This window comes from Rhynchophorus ferrugineus, unplaced genomic scaffold, assembly GCF_030347505.1.
Source record: "Rhynchophorus ferrugineus isolate W39M unplaced genomic scaffold, kcgeb_rfMv2 rfM10, whole genome shotgun sequence".
In the NCBI taxonomy this organism is placed as follows: domain Eukaryota; kingdom Metazoa; phylum Arthropoda; class Insecta; order Coleoptera; family Curculionidae; genus Rhynchophorus; species Rhynchophorus ferrugineus.
Window position 1 is genome coordinate 17,418,025 of NW_027472589.1, and position 23,475 is coordinate 17,441,499.

Below are 23,475 nucleotides of genomic sequence, written 5' to 3' on the forward strand. Positions count from 1 at the left end.
ATGTGAAGGAAAATATTGTCTGACTGTAAAACGAATTGGCAACTCTCGAGAAGCACATTTTGATGACGTGCGTCACTACTCTTTTGAATAGACTGTACTCTGTGGCGATATCAACCTTTTTTTGGATAGAAGATGCAGCAAACAGGTCTATATTGGGAGCTATATTGTCCAAGATCAGAACAGTAGCATATTGATTGTGTCGTAGACACTCTCCCCAAGTGTGAGCTATAGATTGATGATGACGATGAATGTAAAACTGTGTTTCATGTTAAATAACTCATGACAATCTTTGTCAATCTTAAATAGATCTATTTTTTTAAATTGTTATCAGTCAACAGTTTTACTTCAATAAAGATATCAGAAAAAGGTAATCTTCTTATGATTTCTGATAATACTTTCAAAAATAATAATATATACAAATTTCCCTTTCCTCTGTCCAAACCCTCCATACTACAATTGATGAACACGTAACATTTCAACGAATACGACAAAATCCGAGACATTCAGGCCCTGGAATTTGGTCAAAAGGGCTGAAACCAAGACCCGTCTATCCCGAAACGGACGCGACGGATTGAAAAGCTCGTTACGCAAGACACCGAAACCGCCACCCGCACCACCTCCGCCGCCGTCGGCCACCCGTCCACCCTCCGGCCCGCCACCCGACCGAACCTCGGAACAAATGAAAGCGAGGCCGTAGATCGCCATTTTTCATATGGGGCGGCCCCGTCACAGTTACCGGAATTGAAAATTCATTTTTTAGCGACCATTTGTCAAACGGCCGCCACCGTCCTATTACCGTTCGAGTTTGAGCCGGGGCCTGAGTCGACTCGCGATGCTGCGGTCGGAAACGTTCTAATTAGCGTCGTTGACGGTTTCGGTTCCATTAACAATCCGAAATTGTACAAATTGTTTCTGCTAATTAGCCAGATTCCGCGATTATTAATATCCATAGAGGACTGGAGTACCTAACATGCTATTCGAGTTTCATAAAATTCAATAAACATCAATTTTTTTTATGTTCCATAGAAGAAAACATTAATAAACAGTTTAAAGTTTTCAAGAAACTAACAACTGATAAATTCGAAGGTTTATGTATATATCTGCAGAATCCCATCAAATCCGCAAAAATGTATTATGGTTTTATAGCTATCTAGTAAATTAACTATTAGTGTAAAGCTGTTTGTTTTTATCCTTGTTACATTATCTCTAAAATTACAAATGGTTATTGATAAATTCACCGAACTAAATTAAATAGTTTTCCTCAATTTAATATTCTGACTAAGCCATCATTATCTAGGAGCTGGAGAACTTCAACATTGATGTGCTGATAAATCCTCTCTTCATATGTTTGGGCATAGTCCTTGATAACATTGTCGACATTTTCTACCTTCAGGTTCTTAGTTTTTTTTATTGGTCTCTTAGAACTTCAGCAATCTGCCCGTGGGCAATAAGTATTATTATATGATTTCCGTTATATAATATAACTATCCTGACGTGTAGAGGATCGGTTCAGTAACTGATCTGCTGTACTTAACTTATAATCTAAATGTTATTCTAGATACCATTATAACTTATTTTAAGGTTTATCCGAACTTATTCTAATAACTATTCTAACTTATTCTAGAAATTATTAAATTTCACTCTATGTGTCAATTAATCAGTTTGTATGGTAGTTTGCGTTTGAGCTTATGCGTTATACCGTCATCGCGCACATTTAACTGTTTAGCGAGTGTATTGGGATGCACTAATAGTCTTCCAGAGTACTTCGCACCACTCTTCATTCCGAATCACACTCGTTATGGGTTCTAAGGGGATAACGCGCTGATTCAGTTCGTTGGAGACGTAATATGGGGCATCGACTATAGCTCGCAATATTTTAACCTGGAACCTCTGGAGGATAGCTATGTTAGATTTGCTAGTTGTACCCCACAGTACCATAGGTCCAAATGAGCCTAAGTATTGACTTATACAGCAAAATCTTGTTATATAATGATAATTTGGATTTACGTTCTATCAGCCAATATATTTGGTTTAGATTAATCCCAAGCTGTTTTTTCCATGTCAAAGGTCGATCAAAATGATTTTCCAGATATTTAACGTTGTCTGTTTGCGGAAGTTCATGTTTATTCAATTTTAATGTGGGACAAGTTCTTCTACAAATGGTGAATGTCACATGAGTAAATTTTTCTCATTTGTTTTGATACATCACGTTTTCAACTACAATTCGACTACGTTAAGATGATATTGAATCCTCGTGTGATGATAAAAACACTATATCGTCAGCATATGTTACAATAGAAGTGTTGATATACAATAGATACAATAGATATAACAAGGAGCCAAGAACAGTGCACTGAGGAACACCCGAATATATTGGGTGTAGGTCAATACTGACCTGCACATTGATGTGATTGATGATCGTTACCTTGTTCTGTGAGATATGATTTTAGCAAATGAAAGCCCGTATGGGGCAAAAGCTTTTTCAGTTTAACATGCTATCCAATATGCCACAGCTTGTCGTAGAAGATATATCGAGAAATGCAGCGGAGGAATATTTTTATGGATGTACCATAGATCATCAACAAAATTTGGTTTTGGAATCTTTGCATAATATTTCCATTGTTTGGAATGGTATAACCCCAGACTTTAACACCGTAAGTCCACGTTACTTTCAAGCCTTGTTGGTAAAGCAAAAGCTTATTACGTCCTGATATTGTTAAATATCTACAAAATAATCCGTATATTTTTTAAGCTTCAGTTTGAATTTTCCACATTTTTTTCTAATGTGTGGTTTTCATATGTATTTAACATCAAGATATTAGTTCCATAGGGGATTATTTGTTCATATGTGTTTACTGGCTTATGCTTGATTTTGGCTTGCTTTGGTTTACTGGCTTGTAATTGATTTCAAATATGTAATATATTCCGGCAATAACTTTATTAATCCTTCGGCTGATTCAAAGTTATTCTCTCTGTTGTCATCTGACAATGTAGCAACAATGGATTAGTTCCAATACATTTGCCTGTGGTACACCTGCTTGTATTTGCCTCAAGTCAGAATAATCATCATTTTGTTTTATTCTGAAGTATTAGCCAGTTATTCATGATTTTAGATTGTTGAAAATTGGTCAAGGAAAAGCATTTTATATTATGCTTTAAGGTCTCATGATAAACTTTATCGAAAGCTTGAGAAACATCTAAACTATCTAAATATTGCCGAATAAACTTCCAACTTAAGATCGTCACCGCAAAAAACGTCATGTATCTAGGTCTCCTCTTTGACCAACGGTTTGGTTGGCATTACCAAATCTGGAAAGCAATCCAGAAAGATTCGGAGACAACAAACCTACCATCTTCTCTGATCTGCCCTTTTAGCAGATTGTCTGTACTTCTCTACGGATCTGATATTTACTTCAAGTTTATTACACCCAACCAGGTGAGACAGCTTCAAATTTTCCAAAATAAGCTCCTTGGGAGAATCTTAAACGCTCCATGGTTTGTCAGAAATAATCAAATTAATAGGAATCTGACACTCCAGAAATCAAGCACTTTATACCTCCATCCTTCTAGAAACAACAACTCAGCTGAAGTTTTTCTGAACACGCGCTTGTTCGTGAGCTGGTCGACATACTGCGACTACTAACCTCCTCTTTTCCATGCCGTTGCAGTTATAACTTTTGCCCCCATACGACATAATCCAGTCGTGTGTTAACTCAAATTTGCGAATCAATAGTTACTTTAACTTTCTGTATTTTTGCAGGGTCCTCGTGCGGAGGTAGCAGCAGTAGCGACCCACAGGGGTCAACTGTGAGGCGGTTTTGGTTTAGTGAATTGGTAAGCCCAGACAGTTCCACATAACCCGGTCCAACTAGTTACTCTAGGGCAAGTCTCCGCGACGAGGAATGCGTCATGCATATCGCCGACTGGTTTTAGGCTAGAATAATAAAAATAATACACTTGATTTTCTTCTAGTGATTTTTCTATGACACTAGAGCTTATGAAATCTAATCTGTTATTGTCTTAAACCAATTGATTGTTGACCATCTTAATTAGTATTTTTCCTGCAAGTTCATTTAATATTTCATCAGTAGTAAGTTCAAAATCTGGAGCCTTTTTAGGTTAATATTTTTTTTTATTTATTTTTTGACTTCTTTAATTTCGAAGAATATGATGATGCCGTTCCGACATATTCCTACTTTGGGTTCTGGTTATCACTACTTAATGTCATGATTTTGATGTGAATGAAATTGAATTGAGTTATGCTCAAAGACTCAAAACTTTCAACCGCTTAGAAGTTGATGAACATTTGGAACCGTTTCAACATAGCGGTTTCATTTCAGAGATGGTAAGAACTGAATCTATCACGAAAATTGCTAGCGCAGAAAGTCATGTCTTAGTCCAGTCCTTTATTGTTGAATAAACACCAGAAATAGCAAGTAATACACATATTATCAATGCTCGGTCATATGATGGTCATATGATGTTGTTGTGAAGGATATATTGTCATAGCTCAAATAGGAAGTATTTTTTTCAAATTACACTCACTTGAACACTTTGGTATCATTTAGTGACTTAAATAAGAATTTACTTAATTAGGATAATAATGCAAAAATTATATTTCATAATACATAATATATTAATATATTGAGACGAAAGCAGTTGATAAAATTTAACGTAAATATTATAAAGCCAAATAATTTGGTTTCCGAAAAATAAAATTAAATTGTATATTTCAAATGGATTTCATGTAAATAACTAAAAAGTTTATCGGTGATTCTACTGATTTCTGGGTATATTATGTCTATATCGAATAGACTTTCGAGCTTTGCATGATTGTAAAACATGTCAGACTGAATTTACTAGTACACAATAATTACACAAAGGAGGTACATCGCCAGTATAAGATATGAACATGAGAACCAACAATGTCCGATCATTAGCTTATTTAACGAGACCTGTTTATACTTTTTAGTAGACAATGTTAAAGAAACAAGAAAACTTTGTGTAATGTACTACAATTTATTATCGACCTTCAGAAAGTCTCACTACAGTTGAACAATACTACCCATTTGAGTCTTAATAATAGGATATTGATACATACAATATGGCAGGCTATGAGTACCTCTACAATTTGGGTGGCTTCTTTAGCTGCTAAGTCTGTTCTCCCATTACCCTTTACGCCCACGTGACTGTCCAATGAGAGTGCGGAAGATGATATAGATGCGGACGATAATAGGGTGTCTCAAAAATGTATCTTTATTTGCCAGAATAGTGTTAGAATCAGTACAAATCAATGAATCATCGGACTCAAGCTCCTGTACAATCGGTAGAGCCTTTCAGACAGCTGTTAATTCTGCCGAAAGTATGGATGAATATGTGTGAAGCTTGTAAGTTTAAATTCTGGAGGAACCATAAACAGCTACGCCTATTCCCTCGGACGACTTGGAACCATCCGTATATAAAACTAACAGGCCAATTGAAAAGTCCTCGGCCTGACACATAGGTAGCACTACTAAAATTAAATCCATACGTTTTTAGTTAGCCCGAACCTTCAAAAGATACGTGTATAAATTTTACAGCTCTCGGATCACTAGTTTGTGAATTATAGCATTTTAAGTGAAAGAACTTTTGTTATTGTGAAAAAAATGGATAAAAAGGAATTTTGCTTGTTGATAAAATATTTCTTGTTGAAGGGAAAAAATTGAGTTGGAGCAAAAACTTGGCTTGATCCCGAACTTTCTGGATACTGCCCCAGGAAAATCAACCATCAAGGATTCGTATGCTAAGTTTAGACGTGGTGAAATGAAGACCGAAGACGGTGAACGCAGTGAAAATGATTTTGAATTACCGTAAATTGAAATTGAATGAAATAGCAGGCACTCTAAAGATATCAACTGAAAGTGTATATTATGTCATTCACGAACATTTGGGTCAGTGCAAAGTGGGTGCCGCGCAAGCTCACTTTTGACCAAAAACAAAGACGAGTTGATGACTCGGAGCAGTGTTTGAAGATGATCAAGCGTAATAAATCCGAGTTTTTTCGTCGATATGTGACAACGAATGAAACATGGCGCTCGAAAGGAATTATGTTGATTAAAAAATATTTTTAAATATGTTTTACTATTTTAGGCCAGGGACTTTTCAATTGACCTGTCATATTGCTCGGATATAGCGACAGGAGATAGCCGAACAGGCCGTTGAACCCGCTAGGACCAAAATTGTCTTTGTTAAGGATCGGTAGGGATATATTTGTGAGCATCGTTTTTGTTAATATTAAATAAATGCTCAGATGTCCATCTAGACGCTCCGATGATCTCAGCACCACCTGATCGTCAGCAATAACGAGCAAACAGCGACGGTTAACATCTCGCGGAACGAGCACGGACCATCATTCATCATGCGCCGAGGCTGAGCCAAAATTAAAATATATAGTCATACAGGCACCGGTATTAATTAGACGTCATAAAACAATACATTAATGGACCGGTAAAGGAAGGAGATGAACGATAATCAACCCGGTACGAGACAATGAGGAGGGGGTTGCGACGCGAGAAAAAGCCATTGGCGGACGGCAACGGAAAGCCGCCAGCCGAGAAAGGGAAAAAGGCGACGTCGCGGTGTGGAAAAAAATCTATCGCCGCCGCGACGTGGAAATCGGCCACGTCACGGAAAACAAATGTACGGGTTGCATGGCCTGAATTTAATTAAAATATTAAATAATGAGCGGTTAAATCGAAGGGGAAAAACGACCCTCCGTGCACAAGCGCGGCTCCACGACGGGGGGAGGAATTAGCTTAAATTTGCGATATGCGCGAGGACGCTGCGCCGATGCTAAAAAGCGAGTCGGGATAGATCGGTTCGCGATTACTATATATTATACTTGCTAAGGAAATACACATAGCTTTTCCGCGTCATTTATTATATTGGCTAACTATAGTGCAAGGAAAAACTAAATAAAAGTATAGAGCGTATAATCTAAACGTAATCGAATATGTATTAAACATTGTTTGTTTCATTAATTTTTTTTGTTAAAATTTTTGACATATTAATTTTTAATGGTTATTTGCTGATAGCAATTTCCAAGATCACGAAATCTTACTTTAAATAATCCATACGCATATGCAACACAAGATGAGCTTCATGTCAAACTTTGATAACCCGAGATCCACTCGATCGGGTATCAATAATTTGATTTATATTAGCTCTTTGGCAATAAAAAGAGAACAACTTTAAGGGGACAACCGAAAGGGTAAGTTATTTTCAAAAATTTATCTACACGCATTTTTATATATTTGAAATACAAGGTGGGGTCCAACGTATATATTTTTCTGACTCTCTATCGACAAGTCGAAATCCGGCAGTGTTGCCATGTTTATACATGGGATTATTATAAAATAAGATTCTGCTATATGATTTTTCGAAACAAGTATGCTTATAAAACTAAGAATATTGCTAATTTTTAACAATACCTATAATAAAAATTTCAATAATAAAATGCTAAACACAGTCTGTCGCAAAATTAACTTATTTAGGTTAACTATTACGGAAGAGAATTTCAAATTACTACATTATATATAGAATAAATATTGTTAAAATACTAAGTTAATAAATAAATACAGCAATACAAATACAAATACTAAACCATTTTAGTCAGTCACGGCTTAATAGCGCGTTAATTCAAATTGATTATCCAGAACCGATGTATATTTAAAACATATCATTTACATCGTAATCAAGTATTTTATTTATTTATTACTTTAAAAGCCCATCGCCTCTTGGGCTATTTAGGGTTGAGTTACAATGAATTTTTAAATAAAGTATATATAAAAGACATTCAAAAATAATATACTAAACAAATTACAATAGAGAAGAATTACAAAAGGTGTATCAATCCAGCGGCCGTTAAATAGTTTAAAAACATATCCAAATGCTTGGGTTGGACCAGTTGTTTTAATGACCTTGGCATTCCGAGCTGCTGTCTCGGTACCTCAAACTTTTCTCACTCCAGAAGGATGTGCTTGACGCTCTGTTGTGTTTGGCATTCATCACATTGTGGAAGATCTCTTCCTTTTAACGGATTCTCATGCATTAGTCTGCTATGCCCTATTCGCAGCTGAGCAAGAATGCTCAATTGAAACCTGTTGAGATTGTTAATATTAGGAGATTGGTGGAAAACCCCCTTGAGTTCCCAGAACTTGTTATTTTCCATAAGGAGATCCCAATTTAGGTGATCGAATTTTTTGTATAGAGTATTTATATGTGTTTTAGCGTCATCCTTACTGAATATAACTCTTCCTTTCTGCTTGCCAGATAATCGGCTCTATCATTACCGGAAATTCCTCTATGAAAGGGTACCCATAGATAATTTATTCTTATTCCCCTCCTCTCCAGTATTGTCTGATCTGATCTGTCTGATCTCTGATAGCTATAACTAGAGGGTGGACTGTCTTTACTGAAATAATACTGTCTAACGAACTCATTGAGTCTGATACCAAAAGTATTAATGCGCCCACCGACAGTCTATCCAGGGCAGATAGGGCCTTATAAATTGCCAAAAGCTCCTCGGAAATAATGATAGTAATTGTGGGAAGCCAAAAGTGCTCTTCCAACAGTTTTGAAGTGTATGCGGTACCAACCAAATCTCCCCGTTTAGAACCATCCATATAAATGGTGAAGTGATTTGGGTAATTCTCCTCAAATCTCTGGGCGAAGAGCTGTTTTACTATGGTTGAGCTAATATATTCTTTGTTTAGTACCTTCATGGATAGGTCTAGAGATATATTGGAGTACTGCCAGGGTGGTATTGTCGCAGTTCTGTTGACTGTAGCAGGTATTGTTGTTTTCAGCCGATTGCAAATCCCACGAAATACTGATGACTGACCTATATGCTTCCTTATTGTAGTGTTGGTGCCAAAGTTGTTAGAGAAGAAGTAGTAGAACTGATTCAGCTCTGGATGAAATCTGAGGGAGCTTGCATAGTTCATGAGAAGGAGCTCTCGTCGTGATCCAAGTGATGGAATTTCTGCCTTATATTGAAGGCTCTCAACCAGACTGTTGTGATATGCTCCCAGTATAATTCTCAAGGCGACATTCTCAACTGGGTCAAGTCTCCTAAGATAGGAAGGAGCTGCAGTGATGTAACATTGACATCCGTAGTCTAGATTACTTCTAATTAATGTCTTGTATATGTTACTCCAGTGAAATTCTATGAGCACCCCAATGGTGATTAGAGAGAGTTTTCATTAATCGAATATCTGTTAAGCATTTTCCCTTTATGTAAATTATGTGAGGGATCCAGTTTAGTTTGTGGTCAAATAACAATCCAAGAAATCTATGTTCTGGTTTATATATTAAACTCTTACCATCCATTGTCAGTGCAGCCATGCGTGGGCAATTTCTACTTCTGTAAAAATGTACGTTTACAGATTTTTCGACAGAGAATTTTAGTCCGTTTTGATTGGCCCAATTTGGTATTTTATTGAGGCAATTCTGTAGAAGATATTGACTGTATTTGTAATCCGAGTAATTATGATAAATAATCACATTGTCTGCATAAATCCGAGCATTGAAGTGTGGTGGGATAACCCGATTAATCGAGTTAATAGCGATAATGAACAATAGTGGACTGATGCGGGAACCCTGTGGAATCCCACTGGTCTGGCGATAAGATGATGATGTCATCCCATTCACTCTAACCCGATAATATCTGTCGGCCAAGAAGGATGTAATGAATTTATATATTTTATTTCCTCTTTTTTCCATTTCAAAAGTTGTTTTTGAATACTGGAGATTTTTATGGTGTCAAAAGCTTTTTCTAGATCGAGAAGATGATATATATAGAATAAATGTTGCTAAAATACTAAATTAATAAATAAATACAGTAACACAAATACAAATGCTAAAACATTTTATTCAGTCAACGCTTGTTAGCGCGTTAATTCAAATTTGATAATCCAGAACCGACGTATATTTAAAACCTATCATTTACATCGTAAACAAGTATTTTATTTATTTATTACTTTAAAAGCCCATCGCCTCTTGGGCTATTTAGGGTCGAGTTACAATGAATTTTTAAATAAAGTATATATAAAAGACATTCAAAAATAATATACTGAACAAATTACAATAGAGAAGAATTACAAATCAGTCACATGTTGTCCCGAATTGAATGCTTTACATAAATCTTCCTGGAATCCGACCAGATGGTCATGTGTGGGGTATCCTCCTAGGAAACCCAATTGACGATCATTCAGTAATTTCTGATTTTTAATTAGATATATAGGTCTACTGCACACCATATTCTCTAGTGTTTTGCACAAATGGTTAGTTAGGGCAATAGGTCTATAGCTTTTAACTGAATGTCTCGGTTTACCCGGTTTATGTATAGGTACCAAAAGGGATTGTTTCCATTTTAGAGGCAGTTGTCCTTGACTGCAAATGTCATTGTATATTTTAAGAAGGTGAATTAGTTGGAATGCGCGAGATTCTTTATCAGAGGGAAATGAATTTCGTCAGGTCAGCAAGACGTATCCCTGTCCCTGTTTAAAGCTCTATCAAGCTCCTCCATTGTGAATGGGTCGTCAAATTCATATACGCCCCCAATCTCCTCAGATCCGCCGCTTTCATCCTCTCACCAGTGGGCGTTTAGTATGGTGTCATAGTGTGTATTATAAGGTCAGGTTTGGTCCTTTTGAGTCTGCGTCCGGTTTTGGTGTTGTCCAAGAGTTGTAATACTTCGAAATTAACATGAGAGTGAAGTCTCTCCTCATGTCTCTTTGCAATTCTTTTAATTTCTTGATTGACAGTCGGTATCTGAAGATCTCGATGTAAATAAATGGTCCGGTAATATCTGGGTGCACCTACGATGCTTCTTAGGACTTTGTTCTGGAAAACTTGTATTAGATTTATGTTGCTTTTTGCGGAACATCCCCATAATTGTATTCCGTATGTCCATATAGGTTTTAATATTTGTTTATATAGAAGTAATTTATTATGTATAGTTAATTGAGATTTTCTTCCAATTAGCCAATACATTTTTCTATATTTTAACTCAATTTCTTTTCTTTTCTTTTTGACATGTTCCTTCCACCGTAGTTTTGCATCAAGTGTCATTCCGAGATACTTAGCATTATTGCTGTATGGTATGACAGTGTGGTTTATGGTCAATGGTGTAAGCGCGGCCTGTTTATAGGTGAATTGAACATGCACAGATTTGTTTTGGTTAATTTGTATTTTCCAGATTTGGGTCCATTTATTTATAGCGTCAGTAGCCTGTTGTAGGTTTCGGGTTGCTTCTTCGCTATTGTTTCCGACAGCAAGAATAGCAGTATCATCAGCAAATGTAGCCATTGTAATGTTTTCGATTTGTGGTATATCACATGTATAAAGTAGGTACAGAATTGGCCCCAGTACACTTCCTTGTGGTACACCTGCTTTAGCTTCTTTTATTGTAGAGTAAGCTTCCTCTTGTTTCACTCTAAACATTCTGGCTGTGATGTAAGATTTTAATAGTTCGGTGTGTTGCTTCGGTAATATTTTCTGTAGCTTATGGACGAGGCCTTTGTGCCATACCTTGTCGAAAGCTTGTGCTACATCTAAGAATACAGCTGAGCATACTTTATTATCTTCATAGGCTTTTTCAATAACATCTGTTATTCTATGCACTTGATCAATCGTTGAATGTTTGGTAATAAACCCAAACTGGTGTGTTGGTATTAGGTTTTTTCTCTCTATAATTGGTTTTAATCTTTTCAAGAGGAGCTTTTCAAATACCTTAGCTATCATCGGTAACAGTGAGATAGGTCGATAAGCTTTTATATCATTTGGTGATTTTCCAGGTTTTGGAACCATTATTATTTCAGCCATTTTCCAAACGTCTGGGACATATTTCAGTCGAAATGCTGCATTGATTAAGTTAGTGAGCTTTATAATACCCTTTCTTGGCAGATTGTGCAGCAATTGCCCTGTTATTAAATCATAGCCTGGTGATTTATTTGGCTTGATGTTAGTTTTAATAACGTTGGTGACTTCTTTCGGAGTTGTTAATTGAATTGTCGAATTTTCGCCGTCTATGTCCGGTAAAGTATGTTCAATTTCACTTTCGTTTGGTTTGAAAGTTTTCTCTAAATGGTCAGCGAATGCTTCTGCTTTCTCCAGGTTGCTGCGTGCCCAACTTCCGTGCATGTTTCTTATCGGAGGACTATGTAGACAGGATCGTTTTAGGTATTTAGTGGCTTTCCAGAGCGAGTAGTCTGTGTTCTTGTCATCTGTTAAATTTCGTAGATAGTTATTTATGGAATTGTTTTTAATTTCCAAAATTTCCCTCTTCAACCTTTGTGTTATGTTGTTTAAGATATTCTTATTTTCAGGTGTTCTATTTTGCTGCCATTTTTTCCGTAGTTTTCGTTTTTCAGCTACCATTTCCTTGATTTCTTTCGGGTAATTTATTCCTTTGGTTGAAGTTTTAATTTCTGGAGTGTTATTCCAAGCAGCCTGTTGGATGTCTGCAACGAATTTTTCGGTTTCATAATTTAATTGGTCTTCTGTCTTAAGGGGAACATTTAGTTGAATTCGATTGTTTATTTCTTCAACAAATCCTTCCCAGTCTGTCCTCTTGTTGGTTAATGTTGGATTTTGTTGTTTTCTTATAATGTTTTCACTCAGCGTCAAAATCACAGGTGTGTGATCTGAACTTAAGTCAAAATTTTCTTCAACTTCCATGTAGTTAGTGGTTATGTTTCTAGCTATAAAGAAGTCTAACAGGTCTGGAGTTTTCTCTGGATCGGTAGGCCAATAAGTTGGTTTTCCTGTCGACATGTAACTGCACCCTAGCTCAGCAGCTGCTTTATGTAATTCATTACCTTTAGTTGTCGTCATTCTAGATCCCCATCTTGTATTTTTAGCATTGAAATCACCACCGATTATAAATTTTTCTCCTAGGTTGTTTAGAACATTCAAGTAATTTTCTTTTTTTTGGTTGTATCTTGGAGGGCTATATATGGAAGCTAATGTAACCCTGTATTTGCTAGATATAACAGTTACTGCCGTTACCTGATTTTCTGCTAAACTGAGTCCGGGTTCTTGATGATGGCATATATTATTTTTTATTATTATTGCACTTCCTCCTCTTGCTGTGTTAGCTGGATGAATGGTGTGGTAAAAGTAATATCCTCTAAATTTAATAAAGGATTCCTTTGTCAAATGGGTTTCAGATATTAAGCAAATATCTATTTTTTGCAATTCTAGGAATACTTGTAGGTCAGCGTGATGTTTCTGAATCCCATTAGCATTCCAAATTGCGATGCGGATGTCTTTACTTGCCATTTTTAGTTCTTGAGGCCACCGCCCTATTGTTTTCGAGTTTAAGTAATCTTTCAGAAAACGATTCAATAATCTTTTCCTGGTTGTCCAGCTTAGCTATAAGTTTCAATAGCAGTTCGTTGGTTGTAACGTCTTCTTTTTTTGTTTCTTTTTGAGCGGTTTGGTTTATGCTTTGAGCATAGGTCATTTCATCGTTGATTTCGTTGTACATTTTTGGTTGTTTATTTTGAGTCACTGTTTTTTGCTCTTTAGCCTGACTGATTTTATTTCTTCTCTCTTGGAGTGTATTATAAGGAATACTGTTTTGCAGATATGGTAAATGTATTAGAGAGAATACAATAGCTAAAACTAGTTTAATCAAGCAAAATGTACACAGATCGTAACAGACGAAACAGTTAAATAGAAATACAGTGATACCAAAACTTGACTTGACAAAGGAACATTACAACCAAGGAAACATGGACTAAGCCTAAATGGTCAATGTGCCCTCTCATGAAAGTAAAATAAATTATTTTTAATTATATAAATTTATTAGTTGAATGGATTGAGCCTCCAGGGAATACCACTACCTTAAAGAATCCTTTTAGAACTCTACATCATAGGGAAGGAGTTCAATGTACGAACAAACAAACTATTGTGAATGTGTAATTAACTAGTTTCATTACTTCGACAATATATGCATTTCACATATGCATGCATATACGCGCATTGTTTGTGTTTATTTTTTTTCGATTAGAAATATCTTATCTGTCATAGCCAAAATGAATGAAATCTCAGATTTAATGCGGCAACATTGCGACGATTTGATGTCATAAATATAATGTGTCCTTGATACTTGATTGAACCTGCTATACTTATTAGGTATGTTTTATACTTTTAAGGTTTTATAGTATCGCTGAATTCTTTATAAAAATTACATTGATAAATTTTAATAATTAGTTATTAGTCTGAGTGCCTTACTGAAAAATATATGTGTACTTTAAGTAAGTTTTATACCATTGTTATATTTATTTTATACAGCTGACCTACCGACCTCAAAAAACACTACTGTTATAACATATGCGGACGGTACAGACGATACATATTTTAACATCAGACGAGGATCCAATATCAGCCACAAGAAACCTCCTACTTCATTTTAACAAAGTTGGATTGTGGTTGAAAACGTTGCGTATCAAAGCAACTGAGACAAAATCTACCCATGTGACATCGTTCGTAGAAGAACTTGTCCCTCAGTAGAATTGAACAATCATGAACTGCCGAAAGCAGACAATGTTAAATATCTGCGATTGCATTTTGATCGACGTTTGGCATGGAAAAAATATATAGTGACAAAAGACAAACATCTTGGGCCTAAAGTAAACCAAATGTATTGGCTAATAGAGCGTAAATCTAAATAACAATAAATATAAATAAAATGACAAGATTTTGCTGTATAAGTCAATAGTTACTCATTTGGACCTATATATCAATACCTATGGTATTGAACTGTGGGGTACTACTAGTAAATCGAACATAGCTATCCTCCAAAGATTCTAGAATAAAGTGTTCATCGTCGATGCCCCATATTACATTTCCAACAAACTGATTCAGCGCAATATCGGCTTAGAACCCATAACGAGTGTGATTCGAAGTATTAGTGAGAAGTATTTTGAAAGACTGTTAGTGAATCCCAATGTACTCGAAAAATATAATGCATTATTATATAAGACTATAACTAAATAAATTATTGTTTTGTAAAAATAATGATGTATTGACTGAAATTATTTCATCTTAAAAGTACGATAATCCATTCATTTTAGGCTAGTAAATGTACAATATTTTAATCAAAAGCTTGAGGTAGTCAGTTCATTAATGGGGTTTGTGGATCAATAATAGTAGCGATCATATTTGATCATATTTGGAGATTTTTAGGAGAATTTCACTGCTTGCATATATAATGGTGGCTCTTTCGTTTGTTTTTAACTCTATTGGCTGGGCTTGATCTAACCGATTTTGGTCTATTTTATAATAATGTTTATTTATGTGGTTCTTGGAGATCTTGTTAATTGTTCAAATATGTAAATTAATGTAAATAAGGTGCTTTTATAAAAATAGAAAGGCTAGAAAAATAGAAAATATTTTTATTATTTCATTTTATTCAATACTTCTAAAATTTTACCATTTTTATTTAGTTACTGAAACTATTTACCTGTTTATATATATTTTCGATATAAAATCTATTAATCACGCTAAAAAAAATTAAAGTAAATAAAGCTGTATATACGCTTGCGCCAAACCCGGATTATTCTATTTTAAAATTAAATGGAGCTCAATATGCGCATGGCCCAAATCCGGAGATATTTGTGGAGTAATGTATGCTGACGTTCTGATGTCACAAATTCAGTGGTCGTGTCTATTTTATTAAACGCATTATATTCTAGTAATTTTTCAATAAACTATTACAGTGCCGATTGTTAGAGTAGAGCGTTTTTTTTCCTTCAGAGTATTGTTTATCGTCATTACTCTGAGACAAAAGAGTAAAAAACTACAGTTATTACTACACCACAAGTCTGAAGAACCCATACTTGCTCTTAGAGGAAATAAAATCACCATAGAATCTCAAACGGTGAGCGGTCGAGAGCACATAAAGTCTACTTTATTAATATTAATTTCCTTGCCGCGGGCACACACAAAAATTAACCCGGGATATTCGGCGTGTCTCCGCCATTAAGCAAACGCCCACCTCCGGTTTTATTTCCCGATGAAATTCCCGTCGAGCGGGCCGGGAGGATTATTACGTCGCCCTACCCTCCCCATAAACCGGCTGCTAATGTCGTCCGAGAGTTAATTTTATAAATATTCGATTCGCCCGAACGCAAACATGAAAATTCAATGCAATCCGGAAAAGTGCCACTTAATACGTCGCTTTTTTTCGCTTTTTCCCCCTTTTTCGTTCGGTAATTCCCGTCCAAATAGACTTGTCTAACGACCGACTTTTGTCTTCAGTGATTGGATTAGCAAGGCTTCGCGGCGAGGTAGATAGAGGCGGCGGGGGAGGGGTAGCGGTGCTTTAGATGACCGCCTGATTGTTTTTACGAAAACATATCAGTAATGAACGGGAAGGAAAATATAATTGGAGCCGGTTTTTTTCCTCGCTTTTTCCGACTATACGGCATAGGTGTTTTTGACAGGGATTGTCTTGTGCTTGTGCGAAAGCCATTAAGCAAATTATTTTTTCTCTATATCGATTCTGATTGGAACCCGTTGACAGGGGATGTTGGAAAGCGAGTTATTAATACCACATTATTAAGTAAAATATTTCAAAAGGCACTCTGATGATATGAAAGCTCGAAAAACGCTTTAAAATATTGAAGACTTTCATCTAATTTTTCTTTTTTCTTAATGATATATACAATTATTAATAAATAATTACAGGAGATAAGTAAAATAATATGCAATATGGAACGTCTTGTTATGTGTTAGCAACACTGCCTAGTTTATACGCCTTGTAGGTATATTTCAGTGTTCAAAGTTTCAGGCTTGTTTTCAGTCCGGTCAATGACTGGGCACCCGGGTATCCATTTCAATCCGCAGATAAACTATATTAACTTCTCCTTAAAATGTTTTTATATCCTCAAAATTGAAGTAATTTAACACCAATTTTTCGTCAAAATTTTTAACAATCAATTAATTAATAAAAGGTATTAAGTATCAAACTTGATACCCCGCCCTTTCAATATCCAGGTACCCGGGTACCCACTAAGATTAATGTATATGAACGACGGGTTTATAGACACTTCAGAGACTACTTATAAAAGTATTTAGTTAATTTGACTTTCAAATTGACAATAGACAATATAGTTTGTAATTTTTTTTTATTTAAGCAATAATTAAACAATAATTCTTACTATAAACAATAATAAAAATAATAAGTAAGAAATACATAAGTCCATTTTATTTTATTTTATTAATATCGTTTTCCATTCTTTGACTATTTATTTATTTCCATTATTTTATTTATTATGATACAGTGCCATACAAAAATTGAAGTACATTAAATTATTTCGTACATCCTTCACATGTCGTGGTTGTAATACAGTGTTCATCACAAATAGGGTTCTCATATACCGAACATATTTTTCTACTTTTGCGACGTTTTTTAAATTCACCTTGGAGACATTCATAGCATACACTAGTAATCTTTTTCCTTCCAGTTGAATCGAGCTGCATTCGAGATGATGTTCGCTGATCCGCATTCGTATTGATAGCTTGACAAAGAAGATATTCAATCGCCACTTTCGTTGAGAGATGCCCCATAATTTGTGCATTATTTGGAACGACTTTCAACGAATGGAGTACATAGCTCTCTGCCCAATTGCCGATAAAATAATCGTCGTTCATACGATTTTTTAACGATCATTTTATTATTCTCGTAATACAGAATATATGATGCAAGATAGGCAATATCGAGAATATTGTAAAAAAATGCTAGAGGCCACCTTTGAGTTGATCTTTTTGTATTATATCTACCAAGCATTTTATCCATCGTGTCTACTCCAGCTTTAGACCAGTTATAAAACTCAATAATTTCGGGTTTTATTCTTTGCACTATCACTAATTTTAGCTTCATGATGCATTGATGATAGCATAAATACTACCTTGTTTTTTTTTTGGCACGTAACTACATGGGATAACTTTTCATGGAAGCCAAACACAGTGGATAATTCTTCTCGCGTTTTTGATACAGCCATTGCTGGTGGAATGAATGCTTTATTTTTCTTCAAGGTGCCAATAATTGTCAAGTTCCAAGATAGTAAAAATTTTGCCAGTGGAAGAGTAGTGAAGAAATTATCCATTGTAATGTTTCTACCGGATCCTCTTTGACAGCTTTTTCTGAGTCTTTGACAACTCTTTCACCAACGTTTTTCTCACGACCATCTTTCGATTTTCCAGTGTAAAGCTGTCCAGTAATTGGATACGAATTTTCAGCATCACATATCCACCATATTTTAATTCCCTATTTAGCTGACTTTGACGGAATATACTGAGTAAATCTAGTTCGACCTCGGTATGGATAAAGTTGCTCGTCAATTATCAGGTATTCTGTTGGCTTATAATGTTTTGCTAAATTACTATTCAACATTATCCAAATGTCTCGTATTGGAGCAGCGTTTCTTTCTTTTCGTACGACATGAGAAGGGGAAAGGGACATCTCAGGTACCTAAATATCGATTGGCTTGGCATTCCGCTATTGTTATTTCTTTGAGGACCATAAACTGTGAATTTTTTTTATTCAGTACACTAATGACCTGCACATCTACCACGCTATAGGTGGGTACCCGGGCACCCGGTAATTGAACGAATGGTGGAAGTTTGGTCAGTGACCCGACGGTTAAGGATATGTTACTCCACAGTCATCTCCGGGTTTGGCGCATGTATACTATCCTACATAGAATAAACCATAGAAAAGAACAAACCATATTGTCTTCCTTTTCTAATGGCGGCATATTCTTTTCGAGTCGCTCGGTGGAGTCGATTAAGTCTAAACAACAAAAAGATCTAGGATATTTAGATTTTGTGTTATAATGTTAATTCTATAGTAATGATAATTAAATTGTTGTATTATACCTGTTGGTTTAACATACATTGGTTTTAAAATATGGAAGAACAAGGGTAAGTGAAGACTGTAATGTTATATTTGTAAAAGTTATAAAATGCAAACAACATCAATTTTATTTATAGTGGCAATGTTGGCTCCCAAATTTATAACATATCATTTTCAACGACATCGAATAGGTATCAATATATGCCAAAATTGAGTGATAACAAGGACAGAGAAGAAAATGATTTTTGATGTGTTCCAAGTGGTCAAGTAATTAATAAGGTTTGTCCATCAGGAATAGTAGTAAAGAAGAATATAAGAAAGAAATAGAGGTGAAACTCGAAGAATCTAAAATTCAGAGAAGAATAAATTAGACAGTATTTTGCCTAGATGTAAGAACAGTGTACAGTAATACTATGAAATAATTAAAAATTTGGTAACAAAAGTAGACCTACATCAAATAAACAAGATATAAAACTATCAACGACACCCTAATGATCTAATGACGAGGAAAATACAATGCATTATTATATAAGAGTATAGGTAAATATGTATTATGTGCATTAATGCATTATAATATTGACTGAGATTTCCTTCTGCTTAAAAGTACGATAATCCATTAATTTTAGGCTAGTAAATGTACAATACGTTAATCGACAACTCGACGTAGTCAATCATTAATGGTATTTGTGGATCAAAAATAGTAGCGATCATATTTAATGATATTTGGAGATTTTTTAGGAGAATTTCACTGTTTTCATTTATAGTGGTGGCTTTTTCATTTGGTATTAACTATATTGGCTCGGTTTCATCTGAGCGATTTTGGTATTTTTTATGGTAATGTTTATTTATATGTTTCTTGGAGATCCTGTTAATTGTTCAAATATGTAAATTAATTTAAATATTTTATTTTTATAAAAATAGGAAGGCATATAGAAATCATTTTTATTATTTCATTTTATTCAACAATTTTTTAAATAAAATCTGTTAATTCAAAAATGTTCAATGTTTATTTCCCTTTTTATATATAGTTTCAGCATTAAATCAATTAATTACCAAATTTGTGTATTTATTTATAAAAAAATGATGTGTAATATCATGTTTTTATAAAAATGGAATGACTGGACATATATTAATTATATTTCTATTATTTCGTTTTATTGAATACTTTTTTACTTAAAATGTGTTATTTCCAAAATTTTGCCATTTTTATTTACTCTCTGAACCTTATATAGTTTATATACATATATATATATATACATATATATATATATATTTTTTTTTTTTTCGAGTAAATAAAGCTGTATGTACACATAAGTATTATACGTTTTACCCTGCGATGACTGAAAGAAATGATTGGTAAAATATGTTATCTCTCAGATGATCTTTAGTATCCTACGAGCGAAACTATCCACAGTAGTACACAAAATATGGTAAAAGAACATTGATGAAGAGGATTCACTGTCATTACGAATAATGAACAATCGCGTTTTTCACAAGGATTGTGGTCAGACAACATAATACTACGGCTGAAAAAGCAACGTCAGAGCTCAACTTTCATCTCAGTAGGGTAAATGTGGGATAGGTGCCCTAGGAGGTTAGATGCCTAAGTAATCATGTAGCGGCTTGTACAGAAACGAACATAGAGTTTATGAAAATCATGTTATAATGAATGAAATCATCAAATTATGTTTAAGAGTAGTTTTTTTCTAATACTTTTTATCTGGATTGGTAGGTCGCCTATTTTCACGACAAAGGATAGAAACCACAATTTTTGTGGGTATTTGGTTCAAAATGATGTTTAATGGAAGTACCTCAATATACCTTAATATACCTCTACCTCTACCTCAGGGAACATGTAAGATTTTCTCAAACGCATATTATACATTGTCGAAACTAACAGTTTTAGAGAAATGCTTTTATAATATGCAATAAGCTTTATCAAAAATTCAACAGCCTAAAGGACTTTTACTTTGTATTCGCAATCGGACTTATAGGGAAGATTTTTAATTATTAATATCTAGTGTAAAAATTGATATTAAAAATATTATCATTTTTTTATATCACTTGATAGGTTACTTAAAATGCATACCTCTGTACTAGAATATAATATGTAATGTGTTATTCAAAGCCAATATATCAACAGAAATTATTTAAATGTATAATATAAATTATAATATAATGGATAACATAACACTTGCCACAAGAAATGATTGAGAGAAACATACCTAAATTGCATATCTCCAAATAAGAATACCTCCTTAAGTAAATAAAATAAACCGTTCTAATTAAATAAGTGCTTTTATAATTTATCTTTTTTAACGTTAATATTTAAAATTATCGAATCACCAAACATAAGTTATTATTATATTATTAAATTAATCATTTTAATTATTAATTTAATTATTAATTATTATTAAATTATTATTATTATTAAATAATTTATAAATGAAAAATACTATAAATATACAATGGGTTATTCAAAGCCAATATATCAACCAAAAATTATGTAAAAGCATAATATAAATTATAATATACGAGAAAATATCAAACTTACCACAAGAAATAACTCAGGGAAATATACCTAAAATTCATACCTCTACATTATAATAACCCCTTAAATAAATAAATAACAAGTCGTTCTAATTGAAAAAGTATTTGTAGCAATTCACCTTGCCTTAATGTTACAATTTAAAATTATCAAATAATAAAAATTAAATGATTTATAAATAATATAATATGTATAATATATAATGGGTTATTCAAAGTTCATATGGCAACTAAGGTATTTTAAATGTATAATATAAATTATAATATAATAGATAAAATAAAGCTTACCGCAAGAAATTTTTGAGGGAAACATAACACACACTTCGCCACCACTAGAATATTCAAAACTGGTCTAGTTGTCGCGTTTATCGCGTCGGCTGTGGAAGCGAATTCCGATCCAACAATCGTTTTTACCTGCAAAAAAATTACAATTTTTTTATTTGTTTTCCGTGTCACCTACTCAGGAACCAAATATTTTTGAGTATCTTATCAGTTAATTTTTTAATAAAACAAAACAAACATTTTAAATTTATACTTGTATATCTGAGAAATATATTTCTTTAGATATTATAATTTATATTTTGTACAATTTTCCGTTGATAATTATTACAGAATATTTTTAAATGTATAATATATAAAATATAAAATATACGTTTTTTTATTATAAAAGGATTTTCAAAGTATTTTAATTATTTTATTAAAAGTTCTATAATGAAATATCTCTTGAAATAGAATAAAACACGAATCAACCAATTATTGATATTTTCAAAAGAACTAAAGCGCTGCTCAGGCAGGGTACGACTAAACAAGTAGTACTTAAAATCAGCTAGGAACCAGGTCTGGAGTATACGGCAGGTAGGGCAACACTTCTCATTATAATATTTCGATCTTTTCTGATTTTTGATCAGAATGATATTTTCATCGGTTTATAGCATGTCATCATTATATGGAGGTGAAGAAGTCCACACTGATTTCAAGACTTGTACATGTACTTCAGCTTGGATTGTTCACATTTTTCTTAATATGTGGTTTCCACCTGGACAATCCTATCCTCCTCTGGTGTAGAGATATGAAGCGCCACTCTACTGGGATCCTTAGACATCTAGACCTACTCAGATGAGATCTAGCAGAAAACAACAATCTCTGGGAGGTGAAAAAAGAGTATTATCAGGGCCTTAATACCACTAACATCAGCAGGCGCAACTTAAGCTTATACTAGCGTCTCAGAATTGGTCATTGCAAACTCACCCATAAGTTTCTCATTAAGGGAAGAAGTTCACCATTGTAAGTCGAATGTGATTCCTCACTCTCTATGAAACACATACTAACCGAATGCCGAAGATGCAACTCGCAGAGGCGGTTGGTCAACCTGGGAGAGACGATGGACCAATGTCTAAGCCTGGAGAACCAGGACATCCTGATTAATTTTCTAGCCGTAACAGAACTACTACTAGAAATATAATAGTGTGCATCTATGTAATATCATGTATGTTCCTTTACATTTTTTCTATGTCGTATCATTAATGTCATGGGTTGTGCGACCATTGTACTGTAGCATTCATATATTCATACATCTGTATCATTAAATCACCAAACATGAGTTTAATATAAAATAATTTATAAATAATATGTATTATATAACATATAAAGGTTATTCAAAGCCAATATGTAAACGAAAATATATTAAATGTATAATATAAAGTATAGTATAACATATAAAATAAAACTTACCACAAGAAATTTTCGAGGGAAATATAACACACACTTCTCCACCACTAGAATATTCAGAACTGATCTATGTTAGTCATAGCGTTAATCGCGTCGCCTGTGGAAGCTAATTCCGCTACAACAATTGTGTTTACCTGCAAAAAAATTATTTTTTTTTAAATTGCTTTTCATGTCACCTTCTGCTTAACCAGATATTTTTGAATACCTTATCAGTTAATATTTTAATAGAACAAAACAAACATTTTAAATATATACTTGTATATCTGACAAATAAATTTATTTGTATATTATAA

The 23,475-nt window shown here is 34.1% G+C and overlaps 1 long non-coding RNA gene across 1 annotated transcript in view; it reads right to left on the minus strand.

Moving 5' to 3' along the window:
* LOC143203748 (uncharacterized) overlaps window positions 1-21,869 on the minus strand; it is a 175,278-nt gene extending 153,409 nt beyond the window's left edge. The window contains exon 1 of the long non-coding RNA XR_013007425.1: window positions 21,743-21,869. This is a non-coding gene — a long non-coding RNA (uncharacterized LOC143203748). The remainder of the gene's footprint in view (window positions 1-21,742) is intronic.
* Between the last annotated feature and the right edge of the window lie 1,606 nt (window positions 21,870-23,475).